Raw genomic sequence first — 14,513 nt, 5'->3', positions numbered from 1 at the left:
GAGGGGTCATGGACACCCCTCTGAGAGGTGAGGACTGCAGGGGACCCCCATCTCCCTCCCAAATCCTGGTCGCCCGCCATTGCTCCTCTGAGGCTGGGAGGGGGACATGGACTCTTGTCAGACACGGAAGACCAGAGTGCTGGCTGCTGGCCATGGGCCAGACTCTGAACAGCGAAAGCCGAAGGCCCTTCCAGCCTCTGAGGTGCGGGGACCCTGCTGTCCCTGAGAAGGTGGTGCTGCCTGTGCCGGGCAGCAGGGCTCCACGTCACCTGGTGCCTCCAAGCCATCCCCTTGCCAAACCCTCCGCCACACCGCTCTGGTGCCATTTCTGTCCTGAGGACCTTGGGGAAACCCTCTGCTGTAGCTGCTGGTCCACAGAGCTCCTCGGCCCCAGGGAAACTGACAGCACAGTGCGCCCCCAGCGCCCAAGTGTTGAGCCGAGTCCCACTTCCAAATTAGGACACCCGGGCTGAGCCAGGCTGCGAGGAAGCTCAGTCCCTCTACTGCCCACAGGGTGGCATGGTGGGGGCCAGCCTGCCTGTCCCCCGGGCAGGGGAGGGCACACTGAGCTGGTGGTTCCATCCCCTAAGCCTGCCCTGCTCCCTCATCCAGCTCCAGTCCGTGCCCTTCCTCAAGAGCTCTCTGTCCAGCCGTCCTCCACTTGGCCCTGGAGGTTTTCCAGCCACCCCCAGTGTCTCTTGCCACTGAGCACCTGCAACTTCTCAGTTCCAATACCCCTCCAGACCCCATCACCTGGCCCAGCACACCCCCACTCCACTGGACAAGCCAGGAAACAGGGTGCGCAGCGACCTGGCTGCCCAAGGCGGCCCAGCTGACCTAGTGTGCTCTGCCAGGGCTGCAGGCTTCTGGGGCATCCAGGAAGGCTGCCTGGAGGTGGTGTGAGCTAAGATGGCGAGTGCAGCCTGGGCTTCCTGCTCAGGTCTCCAAGTTGTTCCCACACCCACACATGGGGAAGAGTGACCCAGGGTGGCTTGGAGTGAGGACCGGACAGGGCTGTGGGGACGGCGGAGCAGAGGCAGCCAGGAAAGCAATATCCAGGTCACCAGGGCAGGAATCCAGCTCTGCCACATGTGGAGAAGACCCGACGGGTGGGGCCGTGCTCCTGCCATGCTGATGTCCCGGGCCAGGTTTCCGGGGCGTATGGGTGTGTGCATATGTGTACATGCGTGTGAGGACAGCCGCACACTGCGTAAGCCCCCCTGCATTCTCACACCCAAACGGCAGGAACGCAGGCAGGACTCACGTGGCACTCAGCGGGCCCCACCCCCCGAAGCAGCCAGCGCCCTCCAGGACTGCAGGTCGCCATGGCACGTGTCTCCCAGGCTTCCTGTGGTGCCTGCCTGGCAGCAGTCCACTCCCCTCTGCCACCTTCGTCCACACCCTCCTGGGCCCTTCTCCTGGTGGGCCCTTCCCTTGTGGGCCACACTGGCTAGTGAAGGAACCCATCTGCGGCCTTGCGCCTGGACAGGCCGTCTGCTGGGCAAAGAGCTGCCGCAAGGGGCTGGACCTCGGCCTCCCCTTCAGACCCCACCTTAGCCACCCTGGGCTCCCCTCCCATGACCCATCCCCTCCCTGGTCCTTCCCTGCATTGAGGCAGCTGGCCCTGGGCTGCAGCCCTCCCATGAGTCTCCTCTCACATCTAGAAGGCCCGGGTCCCAGCGCTGGGCGGCCATGGGGGGGTCATTCAGCAGCATGTGCTGACTCAGTGGAGGGTGGAGGTGGGCAGGGGCACCGGGCAGGCCTGCCAGTGAGCACAGGGCCACGTCCCTAAACGTGGATGTGGAGGGGTGGGGGATGGCCACACAAGCCAGCCAGAGCCAGAAGGTTGCACAGGAGAGACGGCGCACCGAGCTTTCCAAATCCACAGAAGTGGTCAGTTTCTGGAGCCCCACCAGTGCCCAGAGCAGCAGAACCCACAGCAGCCCCCATCTAAGGGTCAGAGCAGCTGTCCCAAGCTCCACCCAGAGACCCTCATCAGAACCACTTGGGCATGCCGGCTCATGCCTGTAATCCCAGCACTTTGGGAGGCCAAGGCGGATGGATCACCTGAGGTCAGGAGTTCGAGACCAGCCTGGCCAACATGGTGAAACACTGTCTCTACTAAAAAGACAAAAATTAGCCAGGCATGGTGGCGCGAGCCTGTCATCTCAGCTACACAGGAGGCTGAGGCAGGAGAATTGCTCAAACCCAGGAGGCGGAGGTTGCAGTGAGCTGAGACTGCACCACTGCACTCCAGCCTGGGTGACAGAGTGAGACTCTGCCTTGAAGGAAGGGAAGGGAGGAGAGGGGAGGGAGGGAAGAGAAGAGAAGGAAAGAGAAGGGAAGGAGAGGCAAGGGAAGGAGGGAAGGGAAGGAGGGAAGGGAGAAAGAATCACTACCACCCCACTTTGCAGATGAGGACACTGGGGTCCATGGAAGTGAGGTGGCTTGTCCAGGACACCAGCAAGCCCAGGCCCTGTCCCTGGGCAGAGGAGGAGGGTCCCACAGCCTCTTGACTGCAGACTGATGCCTCCCTCAGGCCCACCGGCTCTCGGCTCTGGCGCCCTCAGACAAGTGCGCCTGACACCTCTGCACTCCCAGAACCTTCGCTGTGCCCTCCTCAGCACAGAGCCACCTGCTGCCTGGGCTCGCTGGCTGTCAGCTTGTAAGACAGACCAGGTCCTGACCCCAGATCCCAAGGGCCAGGCCGAGTGCCTTGGGCACCATAATACCTGTTGTAACAATGCAGCACACATATGTGCCCACGTGTGTGCATGCATGAAAACACAGAAAACATACATGCACACATCACATGCATGCAACCATATTGTGACCATGTGCACAGACACACTGTACACAGGCCACAACACAGGAAGATTCATGCCCACACATGCACACATGCCTATACATGCATACACATCCATACACGTGCACACAGATGCATGTGTACATACCCACACATGCATGTGTGCTCACAGATGTGCATGCATGTGTGCACACACACGTGTGCATAGCCACATGCATGCACACACGTGCGGATAGCCACAAATGCACGGACGTGTGCATACACACACACGTGTGTGCACACATGCACACATCCTGGCACACACATGTGTGCACACATGCACACACACATACCCTGGCACACACAGGAATGCACACATGCACACACACATACCCTGGCACACACAGGAATGCACACATGCACACACACATACCCTGGCACACACACATGTGTGCACACATGCACACACACACACCCTGGCACACACACAGGAATGCACACATGCACACACACACCCTGGCACACACACAGGAATGCACACATGCACACACACATACCCTGGCACACACACAGGAATGCACACATGCACACACACACCCTGGCACACACACAGGAATGCACACATGCACACACACATACCCTGGCACACACACAGGAATGCACACATGCACACACACACCCTGGCACACACACAGGAATGCACACATGCACACACACATACCCTGGCACACACACAGGAATGCACACATGCACACACACACCCTGGCACACACACAGGAATGCACACATGCACACACACACCCTGGCACACACACAGGAATGCACACATGCACACACACACACCCTGGCACACACACAGGAATGCACACATGCACACACACACCCTGGCACACACACAGGAATGCACACATGCACACACACACACCCTGGCACACACACAGGAATGCACACATGCACACACACACCCTGGCACACACACAGGAATGCACACATGCACACACACACACCCTGGCACACACACAGGAATGCACACATGCACACACACACCCTGGCACACACACAGGAATGCACACATGCACACACATACACCCTGGCACACACACAGGAATGCACACATGCACACACACACCCTGGCACACACACAGGAATGCACACATGCACACACACACACACCCTGGCACACACACAGGAATGCACACATGCACACACACCCTGGCACACACACAGGAATGCACACATGCACACACACACACCCTGGCACACACACAGGAATGCACACATGCACACACACACCCTGGCACACACACAGGAATGCACACATGCACACACACACCCTGGCACACACACAGGAATGCACACATGCGCACACACACACACCCTGGCACACACACAGGAATGCACACATGCACACACACTTCCCATTGCTCGGTCCCCACTACAGCCCCGCTCGGGAGGTATCGTCATCCACATTTTACAGGGTGAACACAGGCTCAGGGATGTGACAGACACCCACAGGGTGGCCCGGCCCTGTTGGCTCCACTGCCCTGCTTGCCCCTCCACGAGCCACGCAGGAGGCCCCACTTATCTCCTCAGGACCTGCCTGTGCCAGCAGGTGGGGCCTCTGTGGGGTCCGCTTACCTGTCCTTCTCATTAGCGCCCCCCTCTTCCCAGACGCGACAAGGGGCACCTGGGACCCCACTCAGCCCGGAAACTCATGCCAGGAAGATACAGTTACACATGGCTTTGTTTCTGCAACTTCTTGAAAGCCCATTTAATCCAGCATCCCACACTTCAACCCTCTGTGACCGCATACACCGCACGGCGTCCCCCAGGCTCTTCCAAGCCCAGCCTGGCCATGCAGTCCCTGGTCCTCTCCCAGGCCTTAGGAGAGTCCAAGCGAGGAGGAGAACTGGAAGGTCACTTCAAAGCAGACCCCTCAACTCTGGTGACCCCTGCCAATGGCCTGGCCCTCTGTGGTACTGCTGAGGCTGTGGGCAGCTGGGCTGGAGGATGCCTGCGGCTTCCCGACACCACTGTCCACGCAAGGAACCGGGGCCTCACCCACGGCGGGTAAAATGCACCAGGATCCTCACTGCCCATGAGTCCTCTGTCCACCAGCCTGTCCACTGGTGCTGAGTCGGCCACCCCAGGACCCCCTGAGGGTGACTCTATTTCTTTGTGTTTGTTTTAGAGGTGGGGTCTCACTGTGTTGTCCAGGCGGGAATGCAGTGGTATGATCACAGCTCACTGTAGCCTCGAACTCCTGGCCTCAAGCAGTCCTCCCTACCCAGCCTCCTGCGTAGCTGGGATTACAGGGGTGTCAGACATGTGTCACCCAGCCCAGCTGGTGACTCTACTGCTCCTGCTGCATCTCCTGGTCGGCATTCTGCCGTGAGGGAGGGCAGGGCCTTCACTGCCACTTTTTATACCAGTGCTCAAGACACTATCATCCCCATTTCTTTAAATCACACTTAGGAGCTCTTTTTCATTCCAGCGAACCGTAATGTGTTACTATAATTGTTTACTTTGATTCTCAAATTGACCCCAATTCGGTAAGAGGACACCTGGCGTACGCAGAATGATGGCTGTTAGAGCTGTCTACCTCCCGATCCCCGAAACATGAGACTCTGGGCGCCTTACGTGGTAAAAGGGACTTTGCAGGGATAGAGGTAAAGACCAGCGGTGGGGCTGTTAGCTTGGATTGCCAGGTGAGCCAGGGTCATCCGAGGGTCTTTGGATGAGGGAGGCAGGAACTGGAGATAGGAGAAGTGACCGTGGGAGCAGAGGCAGGGCAGTGAGGGCCGTGCGTGTGGCTGCGAGGAGCTGAAACGGCCACGGGTGGCCTCTTCCCAGAGCCCGGCCTTCACTGCGTTGACTGTAGCCAATCAAAGTGACTTTGGGCCAGGCCCAGTGGCTCACACCTGTAATCTCAGCACTTTGGGAGGCCGAAGTGGGTGGATCACCTGAGGTCAGCAGTTCAAGACCAGCCTGGCCAACATGGTGAAACACATCTCTACTAAAAACACAAAAAATTAGCCAGGTGTGGTGGCATGTGCCTGTAATCCCAGCTACCCAGGAGGCTGAGGCAGGAGAACTGCTGGAACCTAGGTGGTGGAGGTTGCAGTGAGCCGAGATCGCGCCACTGCACGCTAGCCTAGGTGACAGAGTGAGACTCTGACCCCCCAACACCCCCAAAAAAGAAAAAGTGAGTGACTTTCAATTTCTGACCTCCAGAACCCACAATAACAAACCACGAAATCCACAGTCAGTGTCTACAGCGGCCACAGGAAGCTCACACGACGGCGCTTCCCAGGGCTCCCAGCAAAGCCTCTGTGGCCTCTGCCCCGACCCCTGTGCCTCCTGGGACACAGGACAGGCCCATCGAGGGTGGGGGTGCCACAGAAAGCTTGGTGGCCTGGCAGGTCCCCAGAGGTCGGCATCAGTCCTCAAAGCCATGCTCAGAAGCAAGTGGATCAGGCCTGGCACCAGCTGTCCCAAGGCGGGGGTGGTGAGGGCACATCAGGGGTCCACGTGTGGCTGGACATTTGGCTCATCTGCAGGGCGGGTCCAGGTTGACTTGCAGGACTCCGCCAGGCTAACCCTAGAGGCCTCTGGCACCAGTTTCTTTCTTTCTTTTCTTTTCTTTTTTTTTTTTTTTTTGAAAGAGTCTCACTCTGTCACCCAGGCTGGAGTGCAGTGGCATGATCTCAGCTCACTGCAACCTCCACCTCCCCGGTTCAAGCAATTCTCCCACCTCAGCCACCCAAGTAGCTGGGATTACAGGCGCGCGCCACCATCACTCCTGACTAATTTTGGTACTTTTAGTAGAGACAGGGTTTCACTATGTTAGCCAGGCTGGTCTCAAACTCCTGACTGCAGGTGACCCACCAGCCTTGGCCTCTGAAAGTGCTGGGATTACAGGTGCGAGCCACCGTGCCCAGCAATCTTTCTTTGTTTTTTTGAGATAGGATCTCGCTCTGTCACCCAGGCTGGAGTGCAGTGGTGCAGTCATGGCTCATGGCAGCCTCGACCGCCTGAGCTCAAATAGTCCTCCCAATTTAGCCTCCCAAATAGCTGAGACCACAGGCTTGCACCACCACACCCAGCTAATTTTTACATTTTTCTGGAGAGACAGGTCTCACTATGTTGTCCAGGCTGGTCTCAAACTCCTGGGGTCAAGCTCCTCCCGCCTCGGCCTCCAGTTTCAAAGCTCATGTCTATTTGGCCATTGTCGGGCTCTGGAGCTTTGGCGCCACTGAGGCTGGGGAGGGAGGAGGCAGAGCCAGTCAGAGGGAGCTTGCAGGGAGGAGGAGGAGGTGCCTGTGGTGGAGACAGCCCCCCAGAACCCCCAAACCCCCCGAAGGCAGGCTGCTGGCTTTGATTGCTCCTACCTTCCTGGGCGTGGCCCCTACCTGTGAGTCTCCCTGCTATGAGGACCTGGCCCCACCCCACCCCGGCAGCCAGCCTCCCCGTCCCCGTCCCCCACCCCGGCAGCCAGCCTCCCCGTCCCCGTCCCCCACCCCGGCAGCCAGCCTCCCCGTCCCTGTCCCCCACCCCGGCAGCCAGCCTCCCCGTCCCCACCAGGTGGCACTGTCAGCCATTTTACACGTGAGGTGGAGGGGACAGGTGCCAGGTCCAGGCAGTGTGGCCTCAGCTCAAAACACAGGCATGGTCCAGGATGGCGCTTGCTCAGGGCACAGCTGGGGGATCCCAGCACAGGGCAGCGTTGCCGGCACGCGGTCCTCCCTCGAAGGCCATGGGAGAGCTCCGAGAGTAGCCTGGCTGAGCCTGAGGGTGGCCTCACAGCCCAAGCCCCTGGCCACACCTGGCTCAGTGCCCCCCGCCCCCGCAACCTGCACTCAGCCCAGGCGGAAGCCACCTCCAGCAGCCCCAGGTCCCAGGCAGCCTGTGCGGGACCCTGGAGTCCCGAGACCCGTCACCTGACCTGGCCCAGCTTCTACAGGGCTGTCCCCACGACTGGGTGCTCACTGTGGCACAGGGTGGCCCTGGTGAAGGCCAAGAGCTAGGAAATTTTCTGTGTTGGGTTCAAATGCACTTCCCCTAGACCCCGTCCAGCTCTGCCTGGGGCCACGCAACCCTGCCTCCCACGTTCATGCAGCCCCCGCCTCCCACATCCACGCAGCCCCCGCCTCTCATGTCCACACAGCCCCCGACTCCCACGTCCACGCAGCCCCCGCCTCTCATGTCCACACAGCCCCCGACTCCCACGTCCACGCAGCCCCCGACTCCCACGTCCACAAAGGCCCCGCCTCTCATGTCCACACAGCCCCCGACTCCCACGTCCACAAAGGCCCTGCTACCATCTCCACACAGCCCCCTCGTTCCACATCCATGCAGCCCCCGTCCCCGTCCCCATGCCCACACAGACTCTGCCTCCCACATCCACACAGCCCCTGCTCACGAGTCCAAGCAGCCCCCACTTCCTGTGTCCACGCGGCTCCCACCTCCCGTGTCCACACCACAGGGTAAGGCGAGGCCTTCACTCTCTCGACCTATACTGCCTCTTCTGGAACTGTGGCCCTGCCTGCCCTGGGCTCCAGGCTCTGCCCACCCGCCCTGGGCTCCAGGCTCTGCCCACCCATCAGACGTGCCTACTGTGCCCGTGGGTGCGGGTGTGACCCCCACATGCCGCTCATTCTGAGGCTCTCCACCATTCCCACCCACCAGCAGGTGCATCCGGGGTGAGCACCAGGCCCGGGGTGGCCCCCTGAGCGCTCCCTCCGTCCGAGCTGCCTTCCCGCCGGGGTGGTCAACACATAAGGTGTGGGGTCGTCAGGGACCCTGCCCTGCTTGGCCCCTCAGGAAGGCTCCTACCAGGTTAGCTGCCTGCACTCCTCCAGGGGCTCGGGACTCATTCCACCTCCCACCGAGGCAGCCCCTTCACCTTCTATGACACCAACAGCCAGGGTCTCTTTGCACAGATCCAGCCTGGCCCACACCCCCAAAATGCCCCCAAATCACGCAAACAAATGGGTCATGATCAGCAAAGCTGCAGATGGGAGCCTGGGGCTCCCAGGTCAAGGCCCCTTGTCCCAGCCCCCACACTGCCCTCCACATAGCTCTGTGCTGGCTGGGTGTCCACAGCTGGGGCAAGGTAGCCGAGACCTCGGGGAGAGGGTGGCCACATTGTCCGGGAGGAGCAGGCCTGTGGGTGGCTGAGAGGACAAAGTGAACCCCGGATGCGTCCCCAGGCAGGGCCGCTGCAGCTGGGGTGATGGAGGGGCAGGGGTGCCGGGCAGGGGGCGGGGTGGGCCGGAGGCTGGGTGGGGGCCCTGGAGAAGCCCACGGGGCTCCCCTGGGAGCCACCCACCCACTCTCAGTGCCAACCTCATTATGTGTCCAGTGTAGCCTTCATGTTATTCAAGCTTCTGTCTTATCAAATGCACGCTGGAGAGCGTGTGCAGAGTCTGAAAGGCCCCTCACTCCCGTGGATCACAAGCTACAAAAATCCAGCGTGCTCACTGAAGATGCTGCCTTAGACGAAGCTCCCAGTCCAATGTGCTCGTTAGAGACGATACCTTAGACGAAGCTCCCAGGTGAAAGAAGCTAACGCATTTTAGAAAAAGCAAGCACAGACAGGAAATTTGCCTTTCTAGGGATTAACAGGTCAAAAGCTACAAGAATCAGAACCACACAGTGTGGAGCACAAACCCGCCAAAACCCGGGCCTAGGCTCAGGCTGGGCCACGCGGAGGATTCCACGCTCCATGAAAAGCCTGACTGCGGGCCGGGCGCAGTGGCTCACGCCTGTAATCCCAGCACTTTGGGAGGCTCAAGGTGGGCAGATTACTTGGGGTCAGGAGTTCAAGACCAGCATGGACAACATGGTGAAACTCTGCCCCTACTAAAATACAAAAGTTAGCTGGTGGGTGGTGGCAGGCACCTATGATCCCAGCTACTCAGAAGGCTGAGGCAGGAGAATCGCTTGAACCCCTGAGGTGGAGGGTGCAGGGAGCTGAGACTGTGCCTCTGTACTCTGGCCTGGGCTATCAATAGATTCAGACGCCATCAAAAAAGAAAAAAGAAAAAAAGCCTGACTGCATAACTTCAGATTGATTAAATGATTCCACGTTAGATTACAGCATCTTAAAAGAAAACAGGTATTAAATTTCTGAATGGAGAAGGATTTTTGAGCTAGAAGCAATGGAAGGGTCATGAAGGAAAATATCTTAGGCTTTGGCGCCATGAAAACGTGTGTCGGATAAAAGCCCTCAGATGACAGACGCACAGCAAACCGGAAAAGCCAATTACAGAAGAGATGGCAAAGAGCGGCCCCGACTCCACAGAGCACATCAGCAAAAATCACTAATAAAGACCCCAAACGTAAACAAGGCCGGGCGCGGTGGCTCACGCCTACAATCCCAGCACTTTGGGAGGCCGAGGCAGGCGAACCACGAGGTCAGAGTCCGAGACCAGCCTGGCCAACACGGTGAAACGCTGTCTCTACTAAAAATACAAAAATTAGCCGGGTGTGGTGGTGCACGCCTGTAGTCCCAGCTACTCGGAAGGCCGAGGCAGGAGAATCACTTGACCCAGGAGTCGGAGGTTGCAGTGAGCCGAGTTGGCACCACTGTACTCCAGCCTGGTGACAGGGAAAGACTCCGTCTCAAAAAAAAAAAATTAGCTGGACATGGTGGTGTGTGCCGGTAATCACAGCTACTTGGGAGGCTGAGGTAGGAGAATGGCCTGAACCCAGGAGATGGAGGTTGCAGTGAGCCAAGATCACACCATTGTACTCCAGCCTGGGTGACGGTGGTACGCACCTGTGGTCCCAGCTCCTCAGGAGGCTCAGGTGGGAGGATCACTTGAGCCCAGGAGCCGGAGGTTGCAGTGAGCCAAGACTCAGCCACTGCACTGCAGCCTGGGTGACACAGTGAGACTGTATATCAAAAACAAAAAAACCCACAAACAAGCAAACTACGTGAAGTCAGCTCACAAATGAGGAAATGCAAATTGCCCAACCCGGCAGGACACAGTGCCTCACACCTGTAATCCCAGCACTTTGTGAGGCTGAGGAGGGTGGATCCCTTGAGGTCAGGAGTTTGAGACCAGCCTGTCCAACATGGTGAAACCTCGTCTCTACTCAAAATACAAAAATTAGCCGGGCATGATGGCACATGCCTGTAATCCCAGCTACTCAGGAGGCTGAGGCAGAAGAATTGCTTGAACCCGGGAGGTGAAAGTCACAGTGAGCTGCCGAGATGGCGGCACCACACTCCAGCCCGGGCGACAGAGCGAGATCACCATCTAAAAACAAATGACCAAGAAGAAACCAAACTGACCAATCCACAGGAAGATGTTCAGCCTCGATCATAAAGAAATGCAAGATTATAACACGTCCAGCTTCCAGACAGCGGGAGTTTTTAGAAGCCAGGAAACCAGAACCAGCAGAGCCCCGGCAGTCTGGAGGGCGTTACGTCGGAACAGCCTGGGACCTGACTTCTCTCCAGCCAAGTGATTCCACGTCTGGGAATTTAAACTAAGAAAATAACCTAGAGGGCACACACATCCAGAATAAAAATAAATTAAGGAATGAGAAAATTAACGCCACAGACGGAAAAAGATGTTCATTGCAGTGGTGTTTATAAGAGTAAAAAACAGCATAAATATTCGACAGTGAAAGAATGATGAAATAAAAACAATGGTATATCTGCAAAAGAAGCCATAAAAAGTGAATTTTAAAATATGTTTTAGGCCGGGTGAGGTGGCTCACACCTATAATCCCAGGAGGCCAAGACTGGCAGATTCATTGAGCTCAGGAGTTTGAGACCAGCCTGGCCAACATGGCAAAACCCCGTTTAAAAATAAAAATTAAAAAAAAACATGGTGCCGCGCGCGGTGGCTCACGCCTGTAATCCCAGCACTTTGGGAGGCAGAGGTGGGCAGATCACAAGGTCAGGAGATGGAGACCATCCTGGCCAACATGGTAAAACCCCGTCTCTACTAAAAATACAAAAAATTAGCTGGGCGTGGTGGCGTGCGCCTGTAGTCCCAGCTACTCTGGAGGCTGAGGCAAGAGAATTGCTTGAACCCGGGAGGCGGAGGTCGCAGTGAGCCGAGATCACGCCATCGCACTCCAGCCTGGCGCCTGGCGACAGAGCGAGACTCTGTCTCCAAAAAAAAAAAACTTAGCTAGGCATAGTGGCACACGCCTGTGGCCCCAGCTACACAGGAGGCTGAGGTGGGGAGGCTTGCTTAAGCCCAGGTGTGGAGGTTGCAGTGAGCCGCGATGGCACCACTGCACTTGAGCCTGGGGGACAGAGACCCTGTCTCAAAGAAAAGAAGGTGTTTTAAAGCAACAGGGAGACATCAACAATGCTACTACGGAGGAAAAGCAGCAGGATGCGCGTGACGCCCAGGACGAGGGCGTGAGGGAAACGTGTGTCCGTGACGCAGTGCCTGGCGTGGAGGGAGAGACACGTGCGTAAACACATCAGATGGGCTTTGGCATCTCACATACAGATGTTCGAATTAACAAGATCACACACCGTAAACTTTATGTGCCGTTTGCTCTCCTGGCTTGTACCTCAGTAAGGGTCGAAACGGAAGGCTGGACATAGAACCATTTACAAATCCTGATCACAACTTTGCCAGAAAACAGAAGCTGGGAGAACACAGTCCGAAGCGTGAAGCGGTTTTCCTGGGAGGTAGAAATCGGCTGGCTGCGTTCTGCACTTTCACATTTTCTACAATAAACGTTCGCTGCATTTAGAATCAGATGACGTAAAATTTTATCTGATTATCACTCAAACCCGATCCCATCACTGCTGTCTTTAAATGGCCGCGCTGTGCACAGAACGGCCTCCTGCTGGGGTCTCCGTCCACTCTCCGCCGCCCTGCCACACTCAGCCTCCCACTTGCTTGTCCGTCCTGACATGTGGTCCCAACACCCCCGGCCCCTTGCAAAGCGCCTGGTGTGGCCCTGGGAGGAGCCCACGCCAGTCCACAGGGAGCCCTCCCTGCCCGAGACCTCAGCCCAGGCCAGCTCACAGGGAACGTCCGCTGGACCAGTTCCAGCCGCCAGGGCAACTGTCTGGACTCAAAGTCACATGTGGCTCTGGGACGAGATACCTAGGGATGAGCCGGGGGGTCCCTCAATGGAAGGCACTGGATACAGTGTGGGAGAGGACTCCAGCACCCCGAGGTGCCGGCGGTGTACCTGGGCCAGGGGAGCGGAGGAGCACACAGACGCGCACACACTCTCATGCACACACACATTTGCACACACACACCCTTGCCTATGTCCACAATCCTGCTCTGAGCCAGCGGGGCCCACCCCAGTGTGCAAGGAGCAGATGACCCTGCTAGTGAGGGGACGCCAGGATGCTTGGGAACAGCCCCCAGCAGGGAGGCCCTCCAGCTGTCCCCAGGTGAGGGAGACACAGAGACCGGGGCGGAGGTGCCTTGGCTAGGCCGGTGATGGGGCAGCGATCCAGGCTCTGTCCTGGGTGCACCCTGGCCGGGCTCTGGGTTGAATGGCCCCACGCTGGTGAGCAGAAGGGACAGCCGCCCTGAGAGACACATTCCAGGGCTGGGGCAACCCCGCCGGCCTCCTCCACCTTCTGGGCACCCCCACTGTTGTCCACAGCCCACCCGTCCCAGGCCGGACCCTCCTCCCCACAGCTGGCAGATTCCTTTCCCTGACCCAGCACGTCCCCCACCACCACAGCCTCCAGCCCCATCACCAGGCCCAGTGGCACCACCCACACCCTATGCCTCCACTGGGCTATCCTGGAGCTTCCCAACCACACACGCTCCCCATATGGTCCCCCTGCTCTCCCCAGCCCTGTAGGAAACCAACCCCTTCCCCCACCCTCTCACCCCCACCCTCTCACCCCCCACCCTCTCACCCCCCACCCTGTCACCCCCACCCTCTCACCCCCCACCGTCTCACCCCCACCCTCTCACCCCCCACCCTCTCACCCCCCACCCTCTCACCCCCCACCCTCTCACCCCCCACTCTGTCACCCCCCACCCTCTCCCCCCTACCCCCGCGGAAACCCAACCTCTGATCTCTTGTCTTCTTCCCTCGTCCTCCAGCCCCTCACAAGCCTCCAGCCTCCACCCCAAGGCGCCAGCCCAGGGGGACCCCACACACACCTCCGGGGGGTCTGCGGTGTCACCCACCAAGGCCATTCCTGACCCAGATCACAGCCACTCCTAAAAGCACAGCCCACGATGCCCCCAGCCACGCTGGGCTTGGCTCCCACAGCCACGGGCTCACCACAGCCCTGGGTGCCTGGAGCCTGTGCCCCCTCACCCGTGAGCTGTGTGCCCCTTCATGCCTGTCCGTGCTCTCTGCTTCTCCAGGGTCCCCTTGGAGGCAGGGCCCGAGGCACAGGGTACTCAGGAACCCCTGCTGGAAGAGCGGTAACCCCCTACCAGCTTCAAAATGCCTTGTGCCTCAGTTTCCCTGGTCTACCTAGAGGGCCATGTCCCTCAGCAGCTCGAGCCCCTGAAGAAGGTGAGCAGCCGACCCGTGAGGAGGACTACGATGTTTTAAATGGGAATAACAAGTGAGCCCTCACGCTGCTGTGGGACCTCAGGGACCAGCCCGGCACCTCCCAGGGGACAGCACACGCTCCGGGCATAGGCAGGATCCAGACAGGCAAATCCACAGACACAGAAAGCAGCAGCAGCAGGGCTTGCTTCTGAGCTCGAGAATGTTCTGGAACCAGAAGCAGTGATGGCCTGCACACCACGTGACT

General features: G+C 58.6%; 1 protein-coding gene and 1 pseudogene across 1 annotated transcript in view; both read right to left on the bottom strand.

Moving 5' to 3' along the window:
* AATK (apoptosis associated tyrosine kinase) overlaps positions 1-14,513 on the bottom strand; it is a 45,448-nt gene that overhangs the window by 16,485 nt on the left and 14,450 nt on the right. The window lies entirely within an intron of this gene.
* On the bottom strand, positions 8,487-13,487 carry LOC135271645 (uncharacterized; annotated as a pseudogene).

Source organism: Aotus nancymaae, unplaced genomic scaffold (assembly GCF_030222135.1).
Source record: "Aotus nancymaae isolate 86718 unplaced genomic scaffold, 86718_ANA_hifiasm-v0.15.2.pri h1tg000089l, whole genome shotgun sequence".
In the NCBI taxonomy this organism is placed as follows: domain Eukaryota; kingdom Metazoa; phylum Chordata; class Mammalia; order Primates; family Aotidae; genus Aotus; species Aotus nancymaae.
Note: the sequence above shows the minus strand (reverse complement) of the source record. Positions and strands in the feature narration are given on the sequence as shown.